Source organism: Poromitra crassiceps (genome assembly GCF_964638095.1).
Source record: "Poromitra crassiceps genome assembly, chromosome: 16".
NCBI lineage: Eukaryota > Metazoa > Chordata > Actinopteri > Beryciformes > Melamphaidae > Poromitra > Poromitra crassiceps.
This window is the reverse complement of record NC_139645.1, coordinates 41,318,632-41,339,933: the sequence shown is the minus strand read 5'-3', so window position 1 is coordinate 41,339,933 and position 21,302 is coordinate 41,318,632.

The window sequence follows — 21,302 nt, the reverse complement described above, 5'->3', positions numbered from 1 at the left end:
TAGAGTGCGTGTTCCTGCTAGCCTTTTATGGGTTCCTCCGCGTCGGCGAGTTCACATGCCCGGCGTCGTTCGACCCCTCCCGGGACGTGACCCGGTCCGACCTAAGCTTTCACCCCGATCATTATAGTCTCTCCCTTAAGCACACCAAGGCGGGCAGAGCCTGCTCCATTATCGTTGCCCGCAACGATTCCCCCTTCTGCCCCTTTGCCTCCATGGCCCGCTACATAGAGATTCGACCCCAAACCGGCCCATCCGCCCCCCTGTTCCTCATCTCGCCCCACCATCTCATGACAAGAGCCTGGTTCACTCTTCACCTCAAGCGGATCCTCCAGATGTGCGACCTCCCAGCGGAGCACTATTCCGGCCACTCCTTCAGGATCGTCGCGGCCACATCAGCCGCCGCGCAAGGGGTGTCCTCCGCCTCCCTGCAACAGATGGGCCGCTGGTCCTCGTCAGCCCACGCGGCCTACATCCGACCAGAGCAGGCCACCATATTGTCTGCCCAAAGATCTCTCCTCCCCTAGGCGTCACATGGTAAGCATGGCATCCATTCCTGCATTCCCCGCAATAGCCGTTACTTCGCATTTCATTGGTGGTGGACTCCCCGAATCGGTGTCGATCTAATCGATTAAGCGTTCTAGGTGTCGAGCAGCCTGCAAGTGTTCGGCTTTGAACAGCCCGCAACAAATCACTAATTCCGACCACGGTAGACTACTCGAAGTGTTCAAGGTGCCGAGCAGCCTGCAAGTGTTCTAGGTGTCGAGCAGCCTGTAGCCACACCACTAATCCAGACCCCAGCAGACTACTCAAAGTGTTCTACGTGTCGAACAGCCTGTGAATGTTCGATCTAATTGATTAAGCGTTCTAGGTGTCGAGCAGCCTGCAAGTGTTCGGCGTCGAACAGCCCGCAACAAATCACTAATTTCGACCACGGTAGACTACTCAAAGTGTTCTAGGTGCCGAGCAGCCTGCAAGTGTTCTAGGTGCTGAGCAGCCTGTAGTCACACCACTAATCCAGACCCCAGCAGACTACTCAAAGTGTTCTACGTGTGGAGCAGCCTGTGAATGTTCTAGGTGCCGAGCAGCCTGCAAGTGTTCCGGGTGTCGAGCAGCCCGTAGTCTCCCCACTAATTCAGACCCCAGTGGACTACTCAAAGTGTTCTAGGTGTCGAGCAGCCTGCAAGTGTTCCAGGTGTCGAGCAGCCCGTAGTCAGGGGGGGGGCTCAATTCAAATCTCAAAACCGAGGAGGCTCGATTCAAATCTCAACGCTGAGGCAGCATCACCGATTCAGACCTCAGTAGACGACTCGAAGTGTTCTAGGTGTCGAGCAGCCTGCAAGTGTTCTAGGTGTCGAGCAGCCTGTAGTCTCATAACTAATTCGGCAAGACCTCAGTAGACGACTCGAAGTGTTCCAGGTGTCGAGCAGCCTGCAAGTGCTCTAGGTGTCAAGCAGCCTGTAGTCACATAACTAATTCAGCAAGACCTCAGTAGACGACTCGAAGTGTTCTAGGTGTCGAGCAGCCTGCAAGTGTTCCAGGTGTCGAGCAGCCTGTAGTCACATAACTAATTCAGCATGACTAATTCAGACCTCAGCAGACTACTCGAAGTGTTCTAGGTGTGCAGTTTGGGGGGGGGTTCAAGCCAACCGGTCGGCGACAAGCGTCGCCTTCCGCCTAGCCAACCGGTCGGCGACAAGCGTCGCCTTCCGCCCAGCGCCCGCTGTATCGCGAGGCGAGCAGACCGGTTGGCCTTTCAGGTTTCTCGCCCAGCCAACCGGTCGGCGACAAGCGTCGCCTTCCGCCCAGCGCCCGCTGTATCGGCGACAAGCGTCGCCTTCCGCCCAGCCAACCGGTCGGCGACAAGCGTCGCCTTCCGCCCAGCGCCCGCTGTATCGCCGACAAGCGTCGCTGTAGAAACGGTCCATAATGGCCCACCGTCAGGCCTGTTCTTGGGGCAGTCGATGCCTACCAGCCGGCGCGCCAACGACGTAATGATGATGACATCATCAACGATGACAATGATGTCATAGCATAGAGTTCACCTGTGAGGTCATCGGCGATGTCAGACATAACACCGATGATGTCATAGTTCCCTCGAACGTTGTGACATCACCAATGACATGATGTCATACACCGGAATGCGACCATATAAACAAAGTGTTCCGTGACGCTACACCACATCCGAGAGATTCCTGCTTGATTCCTTCGAGATTCCTTCGACTTCCATACTTCTTCAGGTATTCTTACTCCCTAATAATGTCAACCATTAGCACAATCAAATCCGGACCCGAACTGAACCCCTGCTGTCTTACAACCAGCCAGGCCCTGGTGACCGACTGCCTTACACCCAGACCGGTCAACGGTGGTAATTCAACCGCGTCCCAGGACCGACATCTCGGTCCCTATCTCCATCTCCGTGATTCTGATCGATCACAGCCCGTGAGCCTTCATACACGATCCAGCACACTTCACGAGGCAAGCCCAGAAGCTTTGCCCCCAGCAAGCCAACAAGCTTCGCTACAGTCGCCTTCCGCCCAGCCAACCGGTCGGCGACAAGCGTCGCCTTCCGCCCAGCGCCCGCTGTATCGCGAGGCGAGCAGACCGGTTGGCCTTTCAGGTTTCTCTCTTTTGGGGGGTTCTCCGAGCAGATGCCCTCCCGCCTCAAGAAGAGAGGCATCCTGCCTCGGAGTCACTACGCCAAATAATCAGTTGCCATGCTGCCACGCCATCAGAATTAATGCCATACCGCTTCAGGCCATGAATCCTATCGCCATGCCATACTTTAATAAAGCTTGCTGATTAACCTTACCCTCTGGTCTCTCATGATTGAAATGATGGTCTCGACCTAGTTTCAAGATGAAGACCAGTCATGCTGCCTCACGCCACACGTAATCTAGAGACATAGCGACCTCAGCATCACATGTAATCCTAGCATGACGACAAGTGCGGTAATCCCAGCGTTACGTCGTTAATGTCGTCAGTGCAGTAGTGACGCACTTGCCTAGGTGACGGCGTTAGTGTCGTCAGTGCCGAGGCCATGACGTGGCAGTATTTATAGCCACGGCGGGCGCACCACGGTCCTTGTTCCCTGTCCTCTAGCGCTGCACCAAGCTGATCTAATTCCTTCTCTGGAAGCCGCGTTTCACCCCACCCACCTCCCCAGTCCACCACCAATGTACTGACTCCCGAAGAATCCCCGCCATCAGAATTAATGCCATACCGCTTCAGGCCATGAATCCTATCGCCATGCCATACTTTAATAAAGCTTGCTGATTAACCTTACCCTCTGGTCTCTCATGATTGAAACTCTTTTAGACAGAGAAAGCACACATTCTATTAGTTCTTTTGAGATATTTTGTGTTCACAAAGTCCTAGAAGAAAATAATCCTCGGCTCTTGAAAGATGAGCCAGAATCCTCAAAAAAACCCTTGGCAGAAGCTACCTACAGTAAAAAAAAAAACTGTTGGCAGTGAATGTGTTAAATGCTAGGAGAGAGACCTGGCTGGCACCCCTAACAAAATAATACAGAATAAAGAAGGAAGGATAAGTCAAAGTCAAACCGTCACAACGCTGCCTATGATTTTGACACTGAACATTTGTTTCACAAGCGAAAATAATTTTGTTCGGGCCCGTTCATGAAATCGCCGGGCTGGGCGCAGTGTTTGTGATGTGGGAGATCCACTGACACTGACACTGGCTCGTCTGTTTAAAGGTACCTGGCTGTGATGGGACATGATGGTGACTGCAGGACGCGTGCACGTTCAGGATGGTGCAGTGATCTATGCTCCAACTAAGGTATCTACCAAGTGATGTTTGACTGCATTTAATACATTTAATTAGGAATAGGGATGTACTGTACGATATGGACCCGATAAATTATCAGCAGATATGGGACATTTTACCTTATTGTTTTTTATTCCGATAATTAAATCTTTGCCGATAATATGAAGCCAACTTTGCTTTGTTTTGGCTTGGCAACGCTGCATGTTGTTGTCGCGCACTCAACATCAAAACAGCTCCGCCTGCTGCCTGGGCCGTAGCAGTGTAAAGTAGAGACTAGAGGCAAACATTTCAACATTGATCACAGGTCGACTCAACGTTCGATCTGATAGGCTGATATGAAAGTTTATCTGACGTCGTTCTCTGATCAACCGTCATTTCAACGCCTCATATACTAGTCTATCTATGTCTATCCACATGGTCACCACAACGAGGATATTCAGCTATTCTGCCTGGTTTATACACACAATGTGCATTCAGCAGCGTTATACATCATATGCCCTGGTTTAAAAAAAATAGTGCTACATTCAAATTGAATGTAGCACCTTTTTTTATCCCATTTTTATCCCCCATTAGTGCTCATTTTAATTTATTTATCCTGGTTGCTGCTCCACTCTCTGCCGATCTGGGGAGAGCCGAAACTGGCTCCATGCTTCCTCCGAGACATGGGCAGTAGCCAGCTGCTTCTTTTCACCTGACAGGGGAAGCTTCACCGGTAGGACATAGCACGTGGGAGGATCATGCTATTCCAACCAGTTCCCCTCCCTCCGAACAGGTGTCCCTAACGACCAGAGGAGGCACCAGATCAGTGACCAGGATATTGCATGTTTTGGTGAGGGGTTCCTATATGAAGGAAACCCCCAGGGGGCACGGGGAGAACATGCAAACTCCACACAGAAAGGCCCTTTTGACGACCCCACCCGGGCGATGGGCACTGGAGGACATGCGGACGGGCACGCACTCCTTCAGCACTCACAGCGTCCCAGGTGGGAATCGAACTCAGGACCTTCTAGCTGTGAGGCAACAGCGCTTACCATTGCACCACCGTGCCCCTAAACATTTTGAATGACTGAGATAGCTCTCTTAGATCAAAAGCTAGGACTATTTTCATCTGTTGGGTGTCTAAAAGTAATACGTGGGAAAAATGGCTTTAAACATTCCACAAAATTCCATTTTCTACAGTGGCATTCCACCAAAACAATAACAATAAATACAGTGGAATCCGCTTACAGTGAATCATTCTGATACAAATGCTGTTTAAATAATTTACTTATAGTGATCAATACTCCACTTACAGGGATCATTTTGGGCCTTGTCACAAGTGTGAACAATGGAAAAAATGTTTAAAGCTACAGTATTTTTATTATTTTTGGGGCCGGTGTGCAGAATGCACAGCAGGGCCCTTACATTCCACTCTGTCGCCCAGACCATTTTAGCACGGATGCAGGCGTTGTAATGTCTTTCCGCTTTCCAGTCCGGTAGGTGGCGGTAATGCACCTCTGGCTAATATTGTGGCTAGCTCGTTCAGAGAGTTCCACAAGAGCCGGTCGTCGGACATTTCACCGTCTGGTGCCTCTCTCGGTCCGACTAGGAATTTATTGATTCGATTTTTGAGGAGTTGACATGTATCGTCTTTTTTGTCCTAATGTAAAGCAACTGTGAATGTGAATAATCGTTTGCTCCTCGGACTAGGGCTGTCCCGGCGAGTCGACGTAATCGATGACGTCGACGCACGCTACGTGCCTCGACGCGCCCCAATCATCACAAAATAAAAATAGTGTAGCTCATGTTAGCGGCTAACTGTTACTTGTCGTTACTTTACATGGCAGTATAATGCCACTAAATGACCAAATTGATTTAACTTTTAACCATTTCGATTTCCACTTTCCATACGGACCGCCAGCATTGGTTAGTTGTTAACGTTGTGACAATTTATAACGTTTATAACGTACTCCGACTGGTTTGCGGTGTTGCGCAATAGCCCCAACCCCTGGCTGTATTCAGACTGATCGTATAAACCGGAAGCTGGAGCACGTTATAAACATTATAAATATAGTCACGTTATAAACTAACCAATGCTGGCGATCCGTATGGAAAGTGGAAATCGAGATGGTTAAAAGTCAAATCAATTTGGTCATTCGGTGGCGTTTTACTGCCATGTAAAGTAACGACAAGTAACAGTTAGCCGCTAACATATTAGCCACATTACCCATCAGCGGAGCGTCATTTGACATCAGCACACTCTTCCAAACATGTCGCGTGCCTCATTCCAGTCGATTCCACGATTTCAGATGGACAAGCCCGTCTTTATTGTCACACGATTACACATCAACACATGCACGGACGGCCACAAACACACACATGCTTCCAGTGCGCATTCCCATCCTTTCACATGGACCCATGTTGGGTGTGGATGCTACTAACAGTCTTGTGTCTGGATGATGTGTGACCATCTTACATGGAGCATTTTGTCTTTCTCCAAAATTAAGAGCACTGTTACTGAAAATTGCACACCATTGTACTGTAAGATGATGATTTTATGTTGGACTGCTGCTAAACTCAGTTGACATTGCACAAGGTTTTTGGTATTCCTCCTGAAAGTGACTTGAATTTAATTTATTCTACTATTTTATTTTGAATTGCACTATATTCATTTTATTTGAGGACAAGCTCTTGCTTTAATTTTATTTGATAGATTTAATGTTGGACTGTTAAAGAGAATGAGATGGTTAAATAATATAGACATCAGCAGGTGGTGGTGGAGGTGAGTCAGAAAATATTAGTGTTTTACCTATATGGCTACATCTGGGCAAGAGCAGTGCCACTCACTCAAATGAGTAAATTTGAGTAGCAAATTGATGGTTAAGACTGAAAAACAGTCTAATCTTAATGTAAATGGTCCTCTAATCTGGTTTCAAGGGGCCAACATTTTAGACTGAACACAAATGACTCAATACACCTTGGCAGAGTTCTGCACTTTACTGAGCACACCGGCCCTATGCCAGGTTTCGACCTGGCCTTGTTAACTTAAAAACTGCCAAAAATGAGCCAACGAGATACGGCAGCGATACTCGGTGCATGTCTGTCTGTATATCAAGGGATCACGGCATCTCTGTCTGCCTGTCAGTCTGTGGAAAGATGGCCGCGTCTCTGTCTATGCGAGACTGCTGTGTTTGAAACAGCTGGAGGCCTAACTTACTGTATGTATTTTTAAAGTCAATAACATTCATTAGGCTAAATAATGGAGCTGCCAGTTTCATTACCTTATATGTACTGTATTCATGTAATAAATATACAAATGTCAATTGGTAATCTACACGAGAAAAAAAGAAAAAGAAAAGAAATCGGTTATAATGATCATCCGCTTATAGTGATCAATTTGACCCATCCCAAGGTGATCACTATAAGAGGAGTGCACTGTATTCTTCTTTTGGTTTTATGAAAACAATTATTCACCATGATGAACTACAGAGATTAAAGTAACCAGAATAAGGATGGGCATTTGTCTGTCTGTCTGTTGCCGTGGCCCCTACACACAACAAACAGCACTGTCCATGGTGCTGAAACAGCTCCTACATTATGCAAGTTACTATGATAAAAAGTGCACACACATAGTTTTTTTTTCAGGAGAAATGAATGATTGCGAGTCCAGGACACAGTAAAATCATTGTCAAAACTTTATTTAAAAGGACACACAAAAAAAGACGTGTAAACGGTTATAGATTTTTCTAAACGGATATGATTTAATATCCGTGTACACGCATCCCTACTGCCCAGTGCCTACATAAAATGGGTGTCCTCTCAATCCGCATACAGTTGCTGTATGCAGATTGAGAGGACACATTGCATTTACACTTGTGTTCAATGTGTACACAATGCATCCCTGACCACCTCCGGAGGTGGTTTGGCAGATCAGATTGCAATCGGTCTTCAATGTGTCTTGGAGGCGTTTACACCTGTACTTTCAAGTGGTCAAGCACAATCTGATTGCAATCTGATGGCAGAAAACACATGTTATTGCCAGGTGTAAATGGCCTCAATAACTCATTACCTCATAACATGGATCCGTTCACAATAATGCAGGTCCAATGAGGATGAATGAGCCCGATTTGAACCTATGTGACAATATGAACATCTGAGCAACTGCAGACATTTAACCTCAATGTACGATACAGTACAATCATTTGAAAGATTTCAAACTGCACTTTTATCATCTGTAGAAAACTGAAAAATGACCTTGGCCTACTTGTTACCCAAAACACCAGTCCTTATCACAAATTACTTCAGCCCATTTTTAATGTCTGATTGCCCACCATGTTGAAAGTAAGGGAAAGGTGTTTGTGATGGTTTGTCATTTGAGAGGATGAAATGAAATATAAACACCCATTATATTTCTGGATGACTAATTATCACATGGCACTTGGTCACCAAAGCCCTGATCAAACATAAGCCTCAATTGTCAACCTCATTTCTTTGGCACTTTGACTTAAGTGTTGATTTATTTTGCAGAGTGGACGCTACAAGCTGTGGGCAGCAAGGCAGCTAGTCAAGTCTGATGGTAAGGCCTTTTCAACAACTCATTACCTCTTACATCTAACCTGGTCAGATGGATCCCTTCACAATAAAGCAGTTGGAATGATGATTATTGTCGTGCTTTGAACCAATATGATGAGATGAAGATCTGAGCAACTGCATACATTCAACCTAGACAATGTTGCATTATAGTATAATTTGAATCCAAACATATTAATCCAAACACTAATCCTTAAACTTGCTAAGAGTGAAATGAGAGCGTGTCAATGTTGCAGCCAGAGATTCGAGGCGGACACTGGATTTGAGTTTCGTCCCAAGGGGGGTTTTATTACTTCAGTACTGGCAATAAAATTAACACAAACAGCGTCTATCCTTCCCCGTTACTCCTCTGCTGCTCGACCACTGCTGCTGCCTGTTGCTACAGCCAGCATTCTACTGCTTCACACCGGAAAAACAACTCTTCTTCTCCCGTATCTCGTTTACCAGTTATCACTTGCTCACAGGTGCCGCCTTGTGGCGTAAATCCTGTAGTGCATTATCAACCACAATATATACTGAATGTTTGTTAGTGCCGTAACTAAATAAAATTTGGTCCCCCAAGGTAAATATAACATAACAATGAACATAAACATCTAAACATCTTCTTCATATCTGTCATCCTGTCACACTCTCCCCCAATTCAAAAATGGCGTCCCGACATTTTAATTATACCTCCCAGCCCCAAACGTGGATACATGGACAGTAATGAAATTGAATTGGACATGTCAATAAGCTAACATTTAGGTTATAAACCTGTTATGAGATACTCAGACTACCGTGCACTGCAGCCATAAATACTCCTGATTTTATCAGTGTATGTGCCCAAATACTTACATCATAAATGCATATTAGTAAACCATGAATCAATACACTTGGATGGGTTATCTCTTCTCATTTTTTTTCATTACCATTCTGAAACCCAATCCACACAAAACACACAAGATCGGCCAACAGTCTCTGTGTTCCTTATTACCAAATCAACATAAGGCACAAGGTATAATCCCAAAGAGGCAAAGAGTGTTTTTTTCATTTTTTTTTCATGCTAAATCTTTTTTTCCCTTTTCCCCACAGTCCATTACCAGGGCCGCCAGTAGCCACCGACAGCTATCTCTCTGGTATAAACCGTTCTCTCTGTGAAACTTGGCTGGCCAAGTCTGTCATAGGTGAGAGTCTGGGGTTGTCGCCTCGGTCTCCTCGGATAGAGTCCCTCTCATCCTATCTCCTCAACGACTTCATCCTCTGAGCTGTCCACCTCACGGACCTCCTGTCCCTCCTCAGCAATAAGAGGCTCGCTCTGTGCTGGCTCAGAATTTTCACTCTCCGGGTAGAACTCTGGGGCTGTGGCGTTAAGTGCAGATGAGTGTGGTTCAACTGAAGGCCAGGTGAATGTCACTGCCGGGAAGTCATCATCTGATTCCTCCTCAGAATCTGTGTGTTCTGTGTGTCTTGTCACAGGTGTTTGTCTGTTTTTGTTACCGCTTCCGCTCTTCGCCCGTTTTGTGATGAGAGTCTCATTTTTATCATCAGTGAGTGGTATGGTCACATGGTAGCAGCATGTTTCTGTGAAGGATTCTTGTCCTGCCTTTGCCACGCTCTGGCTCCACCTCAAACACTGGACTGTCCTCACCTTTCTGACTTTTGATGACATAAATGTTATCCTCCCAGTAGGAGCGTATTTTCCCTGGTCCTCCTCTCTCAGCCACATTTCTCACCAGGACACGGCTGCCCACTTGCAGTGTAGGACCATACACTTTCTTGTCATATTGTCTCTTTCCTCTATCAGCTGACTTGGAAGCATTTCTGGAGGCGATGTCGTATGCCTCAACCATCCTCTTTCGCCACCTCTCCACATATTCCTGATAAGACCCGGGACAGTCCTGAGGTTCAATGCCAAACAGCAAGTCCACTGGCAGTCTGGGTGGCCTGCCAAAAAGTAGAAAGAATGGAGAGTAGCCCGTGGACTCGTTAGTTGTGCAGTTATAGGCGTGTATGACCTTGGGGAGGTGGTTTTTCCAGTCACTTTTCTGCTCTTCAGTTTTTGCTGACTTGTTAGTGGTGGCATACGCTTGGGCAAAGCGAGTGTAGTGGTCCACTATAACCAATATGTATTCATAACCACCTCTACATTCTTCGAGATGCAAGAAGTCGACTGATACCAGCTGAAATGGGTGAGTGGTTTCAATACTCAACATGGGTGCCCGTGCTTCTCTGTTTGGTTTCTTTTTCTTGAGACACTCACATATATTTGTCACGAAGTGTTCTATGTCTCTTTGCATCTTGGGCCAGAAGAAACGGTCCCTTACTAAATTCACTGTCCTTTCAGAGCCCAAATGTCCCATTTTCTTATGCAGCTCATTTAAAATGAGTGGGCGGTACACGTCTGGGAGCACGAGGTGGCTTTTTGTTTGAGTCTTCTGATGCATGGTCCAGGGCCGTAACCAGGGTTCCGAAATAGGGGAGGTCCAGCAAGGGGAGGCGGATTCGGCCGGGCGCCGACGGAAAAAATTTGAGTTTTTTTTTCCCCCTTTTTTAGCCATATTTAGAGTAATATATCATTTTAAATCAACATTAGGATTATACTGTTGTGATGTCATTATTCAGTATATTCTCTTTCATGTCACCACCTGCTCAGCTCTCCTGTCAACATAATTGTAACTAACAAACACAAACTGTTTTAGCCAAATTCATATCAAAATGACACCTACAAACACAGATACACAACCCAAGCCGTACACAACACACAAAGTCATCATCGATAATAAAAAAAAACATACAGAGGGACATTTATTTATTCCTGATAGGAACGATTGAAAAATAAAATAAAATATATTATGTTGTTTTTAACTTTACACCACCTCTTTTTGTTACTTATTGGGTCATGAAACTGAAACCATGCATATAGCCACCTGCATACCTGACTTCGGGAGCTTGGCAATTGGCATCATGCATGATTAGCCAGTAGCATCCCAACGTGTCACACAGGTAACATTACTTAACACATTCACTGCCAGCCGTTTTTCAATACTGTAGTTAGCTTCTGCCAAGGTTTTTTTTTGAGGATTCTGGCTCATCTTTCAAGAGCCGAGGATTCGTTTCTGTTAGGATTTTGTGAACACACAATATCTCAAAAGAACTAATAGAATGTGTGCTTTCTCTGTCTAAAAGAGTTAGTTTGTAGAGTTAGTAGTTGTAAGCATTAGCAGTTGAATACAGCATGGTTTCAGCGTCTGAAAATTTATTCTGAGATAAATGGCTTTTTGTGAAATTCGATAGAACAGTCACTTTAACCATTCATTTTTGGCATCAGTAAGACGTCAGACATCTAAACAATAGTTTTGAACAGTAATTTCCTCCATAACAGCAGGAAACACCCCTCTCCTTCAAACTCCTCCCTCCGTGTGTGTTCTCCTCCTGCCTCCCTGGCTCTGCAGCGGGCGTGTCACAACGAAGTTGCTGCTGCTGCTGCTGCCTGTCTGCTGGCGGCCGCTCTTTGGGCGAGTCTGGTGGGCTCGCTCGTTTCTTGCGGTTTCGGTTGAGAGCTTTGATGAAGCTTTTGCGATTCTGGTCTTATTTATGCTGCGTGTTTCAAAGTGTGTTCCACCCGTAATCTATTATGCAAATTTGCAATCCCTCACCGCCAGCAATCAGCGCGAAAGCGAAAGCGTTTTCGCCAATCCATTCTACAGTATGAGAATGGTTTCATCGCGCGTTCCCCTGCAGTTTTGGCTGTGCTTTTTCTAGTTTGGAGGGCACTGTCGCCACTTAGTGGGTCGGTGGAATGGGTTGTACACGTTCGGGGGCTCCAATAATTTTATAGGAGACGTGGGGGGCGTTGATCCACGTCCCACCGTCAATTTTTTTTTTTTTTTTTTTAAGACGAGATATCTCGTCATTGGCAGTCAACCGTTGGATTTTGTAAGACGAGATATCTCGTCATTGGCAGTGAACGTGTTAAGAGACAGACTAGACACTTACTTTCTTGGTTGTTGCTAAAAAATCTGTCAGTGTCACTCACTGTCTGTCGTTCACTCGCTCACTGTCTCGCAGCTCGCTCACCTTCAATTATCTCGCCAGGCAGACAGACAGTCATCACTCACCACCATGCTGCTGCTCTCTCGGAATCAAGTTACCGCGGACGCGGCGTCAGATGACTTCCTGCCTGACCTGCCTTTCGTTTCAAAATAAAAGCGATCCCGTGTTTTTCATGCTTTTCCATGCAGATTGTTTTATTTTTTTCTCTGAAATATTAGGGGAGGTCCGGACCTCCCCGTCCTCATAGCTAGTTACGGCCATGGCATGGTCCCATCTGCCCTGATTTCTAACCGACCCCACTCCCTGGCTAGGGCGGTAAACTCAAGACCCTCATCCTTAAAGGAGGACTTACCCTCTAGATATGTATTAGAACAGTGATTTGAAAATACCTATGGAAAAAACCAAGAAATGACATATACTCTTGTCTATACTAGACTATTTGGCTGTGTTCAAGTCAAGATTTTTTTTCGGAAATCGACGCCATTACAGTTTGCCTACTGCCTCAAAAATAATTTATTTGAGAGGGGCAATATCTTTATAAATATCAACAACTAGCCAACGCTGGTGGCCTGTTTGGAAAGAGCTTTGCTAAAAATGGTTGAAAGTTATATCAATTTGGTAATTCAGTGGCGAACTAGAAATTTAATTATTTTTCTGCCTGTATCTCTATGGCAGTGTGTCAAACTACGTTACGAGAGCAAAGTGACGTGGGCTCGTTACAGCAGCACACCGCACAATACGACAAACCCCCCGTTCTGGGGTAACACAATGCGAGATTTCTCTACGTCATTCCCTCGTCCAAGTTGCCATATAGTCCCTTTTTCATTTTAGTTTGGGGGCTTTTCGTGATTCTTGTTAAAAGTTGTGCAAAAGTTTTCCTCTCAGCGCAGTGCAGGCTGCGCCTCCTCCCTCCTGCCAGACCCCGGCTGGCGAAACAGCCTGCTGCATGCATGGGGCGCTCTGTAACCTCACGGAGCAACAAACAAACACAGACAGAAATAGCTGGTGTGCGATTTTTCTGCTCAATACAGTCTGAGATTGGGTACAGGATTGAGGGAATCCCGCATCTGTTTGCGAAGGTGCGACTGGACAGGACGCTTTTCACAGACGGGCACAGTAGTCGGAGCGAGGCGAGTGTCTCTCAGGGCTACTCAGGGCACAGCTGCAGATCTCTCCTCCTCCTCCGCGCATTCAGTCTGTCCAAAATCAATACCGATATAATCTCAGTAGGAGGGATGCAGGGAAATATATGATAGTAGCCGATGTGTTTAGAGAAGCTTTGTCACGTTGTCACGTCGTAGTATAGCGTTATATTTTACATGTGCGCTAAACTGCGACAATATTTGTTTTCGGAAATATCAGACTGCTCTCTCTGCTCCCAGAGCACAGAGAGCCCAGCTGCTGCTGCGCGCGCGCCCGGAGCTTGGGGCTCGTCCATGAAGTTTACAGTACGACTCTCTCCCGCCTGCCTGGGCTGGAGACAGTGCTTGCAACTCGGACTGATAATATAAACATCATCATTCGAGCTTATCCAGGTAAGATATTAATAAAGTAATGGCACATTCAGCGGGAAACTAACTATAATTAAGACATGTGCCAACTTTGACGACGTTTGGTTAAGTATTTTAAGAGCAAACTTCAATAGGAATAGGCTTGGAGTTCTGAGGAGCCGAAAGGGTACAGGGGGGGTAGGGGAGTAATTATCTTGAAATCCCATAGTCTTTGGGGGCACTGTGACGTCAGTGTGCCCCTAATCTCCCATTCATTTGAGAGAAAAAAAAAGCAGTGTTCGACCTTTAGAGGGCGCTTATGCCAGATATGCTGCTGAAAAATGATACAAATGGTCAAATGGCAACAGTTTGGTGTCAAATGTGGAAATTTTGACCAGAATTCTTCACACATCACCCCCAAAGTCATATATATTGGTTAAAAGCTGAAAAAAAGTGTTTTGGAGGTAAGTTCTCCTTTAAGCTCTTGTGCAGTAGGCCTCTTATTTCTCATTTTGTAGTCATACATTTTGCCTATCACAGGATCTTGTTGTTGAGCTGTTTTAATCTCGCCCCTGGATATTGGTTGAACTGTGTTAAGCAGGTTCTCAATTTCTATTGGTTCCTGAAGAGCATTAAAAGAAACAGAACTAAAGAGTGGGCTATGTTCTTGTTGTTGTACTAGAATGCCCTGTTCTGTCGCCCTGACTGCTTCCTGACAGACTGACTGTGTGCACTGGCTTATGTAGTTCTCAAACTCAATTGGCATTCTTGATAAGCAGTCTGCATCTGCATTCGCTTTGCCTGGCCTGTATTTTATTGTGAAATTAAAATCTGCTAATTCAGCTACCCACCTCTGTCCTACAGCATTTAACTTGGCTGTTGTCAATATATACGTGAGCGGGTTATTATCGGTGTATACGACAAAATAAGGGGCATGGAAGAGATAGTCTCTAAAACGCTCGCAGATAGCCCACTTAAGAGCCAGAAACTCTAGCTTACCAGAGTGCAGGTTGTAATTTCTCTCTTGGGGGGTGAGCGTTCTGGACCCATAGGCTATTACCTTCAGCTTGCCCTGGCTGCGCTGGTATAGCACGGCCCCCAGTCCTGCTTGAGAAGCGTCAGTGTGCAGGACAAACGGTTCATTTAGGTCTGGATAGCCTAGGATGGGAGGGTTGGAGGGTTTATCTACTAGATGGCTCAGGACCTGGTGATGACTGTCAGTCCATGTGACTGGTGTGGTTGAGGGCAACTGTCCTTGTTTTCCTTTCTTTGTTTTTCTCTTTTTAGATCCTCTGGGGCTTCGAGACGGACTGGAGTCAGTGGGTGGGGCTGCTATCAGTTCATACAAGGGCTTCGCTATAGAAGAAAAGTCTTTAATATATGCTCTGTAGTAGGACAGGAAACCTAAAATCTGCCTGACTTCCCCCACTGTGCTAGGATGTCTTTCTTTTAGTGCCTGTACGGGGGCTACCTCCGCTGGGTCCATACTGTGACCCTCTTCAGACACTACCCTCCCCAAAAATCTAATTTTGGCCTTAAACAGTCCACATTTCTTTGGCGTGAGCTTTACCCCATGTCGCTGATATCGTTGCAAGACTGTTTTTACGTGGTCTACATGGTCTTTGAAGGATTTACTGTGAACTAAATTATCATCATGGTAAGGCAGGCAAATGTCATCACGCAAACCCCACAAACACTCCTCCATACTCCTTTGAAATTCAGCCGGTGCTGAACTCAGGCCGAACGGGATCCTTACCCATTGGTATAAACCCCAAGGCGTGATGAAGGCGGTGAGAGGCTGACTTTCCTCATCTACAAAGCCTTGGTGGTACGCCTTGCCTTGATCTAATACAGAAAACCATGAGCTCCCACAGAGACTGTCCAACATGTCTTGTATCCTCGGGATAGGGTGTCTATCAGGCACTGACTTCCGATTTAGCTCACGGTAGTCGACACAGAGTCTCAGATCACCAGATTTTTTTCTTACACACACTATGGGTGACGAGTAAGATGACTTTGATTTTGTAATCCAGCCCCTGTTGATCAAGTCCTGCAAATACTCCTTTACCTCCTGATGTAACGGCTTGGGCACACTGATATACGTTTTTTGGACTGGTGTCTGGTCATTCAGGGTGATGTGCATTCGGAGCGAAGGTATACAACCTACATCATTATCATCTCGACTAAAGGCTTTACATTCCTCCCTAAGCATGTCTCTTACTAGGGCCTGCTGCTCACTAGTTAAGTGATCTAATGCTACAGGGGGATCCCAAGCTTCACTACAGTCTGTGGTGGGACATGTTATGTCTGAACCGTCTGTGTCTATTTGTGTCGTTTTGTCGGGGCTTATTTGTGGTTGTCCTTGTGTCACGGGTTCGACTGCTGCTGGGTACACAGCTTTAACGCTCTCTATGAGGCCATTTACACCTGGCATTAACATGCGTTTTTGGTGATCAGATTGCAATCAGATTGTATTTTATCACTTGAAAGTACAGGTGTAAACACCCCCAAAACGCATTGAAGAAGGATTGCAATCTGATCGGCCAAACCACCTCCGGAGGTGGTGAGGGACGCATTATGACAACATTTAACACAAGTGTAAATGCAATGCGTCCTCTCAAAACGCATTCAGCAACTACCATACGGAAATACATAATCTTCGGAAGTCGGTGACGGCGCGCACACCTGAACGCAATTCCCCGGCAGCACCGCACCAGTGTGTGCCCTCATCTCGCCGCTGTTCCAAATGCGCACACACACAGGCAGCCTGTCACCATGGACCGGCTAAAAACACTCGTCTTTCTGCTAGGTAGCGTTGCTTCAAAGTTTTCCATTTGCTGCGGAGGTTTTGCCACGGCGTATCGAACCTTACTTACCAAACTTATTTTCTGCTGCTTTTCCAAAGGAGAAGATGGGTCACATGACGTGCAAATGCGGAAAATGTGTTTCCATTACACTTTTGCGATAAACTGCTATATCGACACGTCTGGAAAAACCCCCTCATGAGAGCGCAAAAGCTTTTTGCGATATTTGGGAGGTTTTTCTAAATTTACGTGTTTCCATTACCCGATTTTTATTGCGATATTTAGATTTTGCGCATTTTTCCTGAGGGTAATGGAAACACAGCTACCGTCAGCGAAAAATTAAAAACACCTCAAACTGGCTTACACACAGGCCAAGGACAAGAACAAGAAAAGTGGCAGGGGCAGGCCAACGTGTCCTTTTTATAAAGAAATAGATGCAGTGCTGCGTAATCGGCCATCGTTTTGTCCAGGTGAAGGGGACGTTCACTGTGCATTTGAGCTTAACAATAACCTCTATTTCCCTGTGCATGTATGCAAACATGCATGCACATGTTCAGGGGGCGCGCGCGTGATGACGTTCGAGCTGGAGAGCAATCGGATTGCAATCTGTTCACCCAAAACGCATGTTAGTGCCAGGTGTAAATGGAATCAGGCTGAAGTGATAAAATACAATCTGATTGCAATCTGATGGCAGAAAACGCATGTTAATGCCAGGTGTAAATGGCCTCTATGTGTCCCAGGCTAAGACGTGGGCTCAGTGTGATACTGTGCCCTGTGGCGTTAATTACAGAGATGGGGACAGTGGCGGAGTTTCCCCTTTTCATGGTGAAGAGTACCTCCTGAATGTGTAACCCCTCTGGTAGGCTTGTGTCCATACTGGGGCAGAACAGCATTACCGTATCATTCTCAGTCTGTGTGTGTGCGCGACACCTAACTGTAGTGACTTCACCTGGGTGTAAGACAGCTCTACCCTTCCCTGTTTTCACTACGGTCCCCTCACTAGTGGCTTGGTGAGTGTGCATTAGCTGAATAAAGGTCTTCGCGTCACAAGAGTTAATGTCAAAAGCACCCGTTACAATTTCTGTGGCACAGTCACTTGCTGTAATGCCCTGCTGTTGTTTAAGCTGTTCCTTGATCATCAGCGCAAGAAAGCTAGGTATGCTGAAATGGCAGCAGAGGCAGAGCAGCGAGGTTGGAGGGCTCGAGTGCGGCCTGTAGAGGTGGGCTGCCGTGGTTTTGTGGCAAAGTCCGTTATTGCCTTACTAACTGAGTTGGGCATTCGGGGACGGAGCCTGAAACTTGCGGTTAGCAACATGTCTCAGGCAGCAGAACGAGCAACTGAATGGCTGTGGATAAGGAGGAAACATGCTAGCTGGGGAGCTCGCTAAGGTCAGATTGATTGTTTGTTGTTGGTCATGATTAACGGTCCGCATCAACAGGGCTGAATCATTGACGGTGGTGGTGTAGTTATGGATTGTTTGTTGTTGGTCATGATTAACGGTCCGCATCAACAGGGCTGAATCATTGACAGTGGTGGTGTAGTTAGGGATTGTTTGTTGTTGGTCATGATTAACGGTCCGCATCAACAGGGCTGAATCATTGACAGTGGTGGTGTAGTCAGGAATGTCATACCGAACCGACCTGGATAGCTAGGCTTAGATAGTGAGGTAATATGCAGTTGTGCGGTGGTAGCATGGAGGGGGGTGTTTCCAGGACGCTGGATTACACCGTTAAGCCTTCTTGAGGTGTCGTGGGCCTAACTTAACGAAACGTCGGTGAAGGAAGGTGCCCACTTGAAAACCCCAATGACATGCTTCATACTGCTGTTGGCTAGGGTAGGTAACTGGTGATTTGTGTCTTGTTTATTAGTTTGTTAGCCTGTTAGCTTGTTTTATTCTGGATTGGGCTTCTAAATGTGTTTTTCCTCGGATTTTGGCACAAGGGATAGTAACATCTTGTCCTGTGTATTAATTAATACTCTATTACATTAAAGCCAATGATAGGATCCTCTGCCACATTGGGATCACTGGAAACCAATACTGGTACTAGCAGGCTAGCACTGGAGGTCTCTGACCCACCAAGTTTAAACTCTACAGGTACCCACCCCATAAATGGAATCTCAGTCTGGTTTGCGGCAAGTCCATTCAGTGGTTCTGGCCCTAATAGTTCCTCTATGGCTCTGATAGTGCTGTTTGGGAGGTGCTCTGCTCACCAGTTGTTATTTATTACCGTTGCCTGAGCGCCTGTATCCCAAAGTGCTGTCACTGGTACGTTATCAACGGTACATTTCACCATTTTACATTTCCCTATTAGTTTAATAAGCCGTTTTCCTTGTTTTGCTGAAAGGTAATCAACTTTGCATGACTCTGGTATTTTATTTTGATGTGCCTCTTCCTCCACTAAGTGTTGCTCAACTAGCCTGACTGCTCTACACAGAGGTTTGTGTTCCTGCCATTGAGACTTCTGACACGCTTTGGAGCAATATACTATGGTTGAACAACCTGCACATGTCTGGAACCGTCTGTCTGTGCTTTCCTCTTGTAGACAGTAGTGGCAGCGGCGGGACTCTGGTGGTCATTGCTGGGTCACTGCTGGTCCCTCGGCAGCAACCCTCCGAAGTTTCCCTGCACCTGACGCAGAGCTCTGCATCCTCTGGAGATGTGACCTGGCTGACCACACTTGAAGCAGTGACTGCAGCTTCCTCCCTCTCCTTTGTCCTGGCAGGCCCTGCAGCCTCTTTTCCAAGTGTCCTTGTTCCCTGTCGTTTGCCTGGAGGTCTGCGGCTTGCCAGTGCTCATGGAAGCAAGCACCATTTGTCTCATCTCAGCTACCTCCATTTTCAGCTCTCTTACCAGGGTGTGCATCTCGGGCTCAGGTGGGGGATGAGCTGCCTTTGTCTTCTCCTTGGAAAGCTCTTTGATGTCCCTCGTCGGCTGTTTGTTCTGGGTTGAAGAGTCCTGTGGACGGTCCCACATCTCGCTGGTTGTCTGCAGCTCATTCACTCTGGGTGTCTTGGTGTTGTTCCTCTTGAGCTTATTGAGCCTCTCAGCATCAAGGTTAGCTGCTTCATTTAATTTTTCAATCAGGGTTTCATCTGTCATGTCCGGGTTATCAAGGAAGGGCTTGATCTGATACTTGATATTGTCATTGAGCAGACCTGTACCAACTGACCTCAGGAACTTCTTTTTGACTAGATCTGCACTAATGTGTTCATCTGCCTCTTCCCCCTTTGATGCAAAAAGAAGTCTGTCTTTTAGTTCAATAGCTCTGAACAGGAAGTCTTATGTTGACTCTCTTGGCTCCTGGGAAATATTGATCAGTTTTTGGTACAGGTCTGACATGTCATCTTCTTTGTAATGTCCCTTTAATATGATTTTTAGCTGGGTCAGGGTCAAATCACTTTTTATCTCGAGCATGTCACGCAGTTTTAGGCCTGGGCTGATGGCTCTTATCACAGCCTCAATTACTTCTGACTCACCATGACCCTTGCGGAGCCCGTTCTCCATCTGGTGGATGAGGTTGGTGAATGAGAGCTTGTCACGCTGTTCTCCCTCACCGATTTGGCCACAGATGCGGAACTCCCTGCGTATGGTTACTTCTGGCACCTTGGTTGATGACAGGTTCTGGATGGGGTTTACTTTGGCATCAGAAATGTTAAATTTTTCACCAAGCATTTTTATTTCGTCATCTAAATCTTTGCGGGACTGCTGCAGCTCAAAGTATTTTTTCATCTCTGTTTGCTGGCGACGCTCCCGCTCATCTCCTCCCTCTGTCATCATGTCTTCCATGAAACTTATCAGTTCAGTAATGATCCGAATTGCTTCCTTCGGCTCTTCATCTTGTTCAATAACATCCAACTTATTTTCTGCAATTTTAATGAGTGCTCGTCGGCTCTTATTAGCAGCAGCCTCAACATCTTCAATGCATTTGAGATATTTACAGACCTCCACCATCCGGTCCTGGCTTAGTTGGCACAGCGTGGTGGTGGCGTGGTCTAGAACGGTCTCCAACTCCATCTTGAATTGAGTGCAGCTAATCACCGAATCGCGCTTCTTTTCTCTCTTTTTTTTCAGGTTCGTCTCAGGAGAAAAGTCCTCTTTCTCCGTCGGGTGTCGGTAATGGCGGACGCACCCGCATGTAAAACTCTTCTCCTGGCTGGGCTCGCCAAATATGTTGCAGCCAGAGATTCGAGGCGGACACTGGATTTGAGTTTCGTCCCAAAGAGGGTTTTATTACTTCAGTACTGGCAACAAAATTAACACAAACAGCGTCTATCCTTCCCCGTTACTCCTCTGCTGCTCGACCACTGCTGCTGCCTGTTGCTACAGCCAGCATTCTACTGCTTCACACCGGAAAAACAACTCTTCTTCTCCCGTATCTCGTTTACCAGTTATCACTTGCTCACAGGTGCCGCCTTGTGGCGTAAATCCTGTAGTGCATTATCAACCACAATATATACTGAATGTTTGTTAGTGCCGTAACTAAATAAAATTTGGTCCCCCAAGGTAAATATAACATAACAATGAACATAAACATCTAAACATCTTCTTCATATCTGTCATCCTGTCACATCAACACATGATATTCTCATTTTATAATTCATTTTTCATCAGGCTAGTGAAGA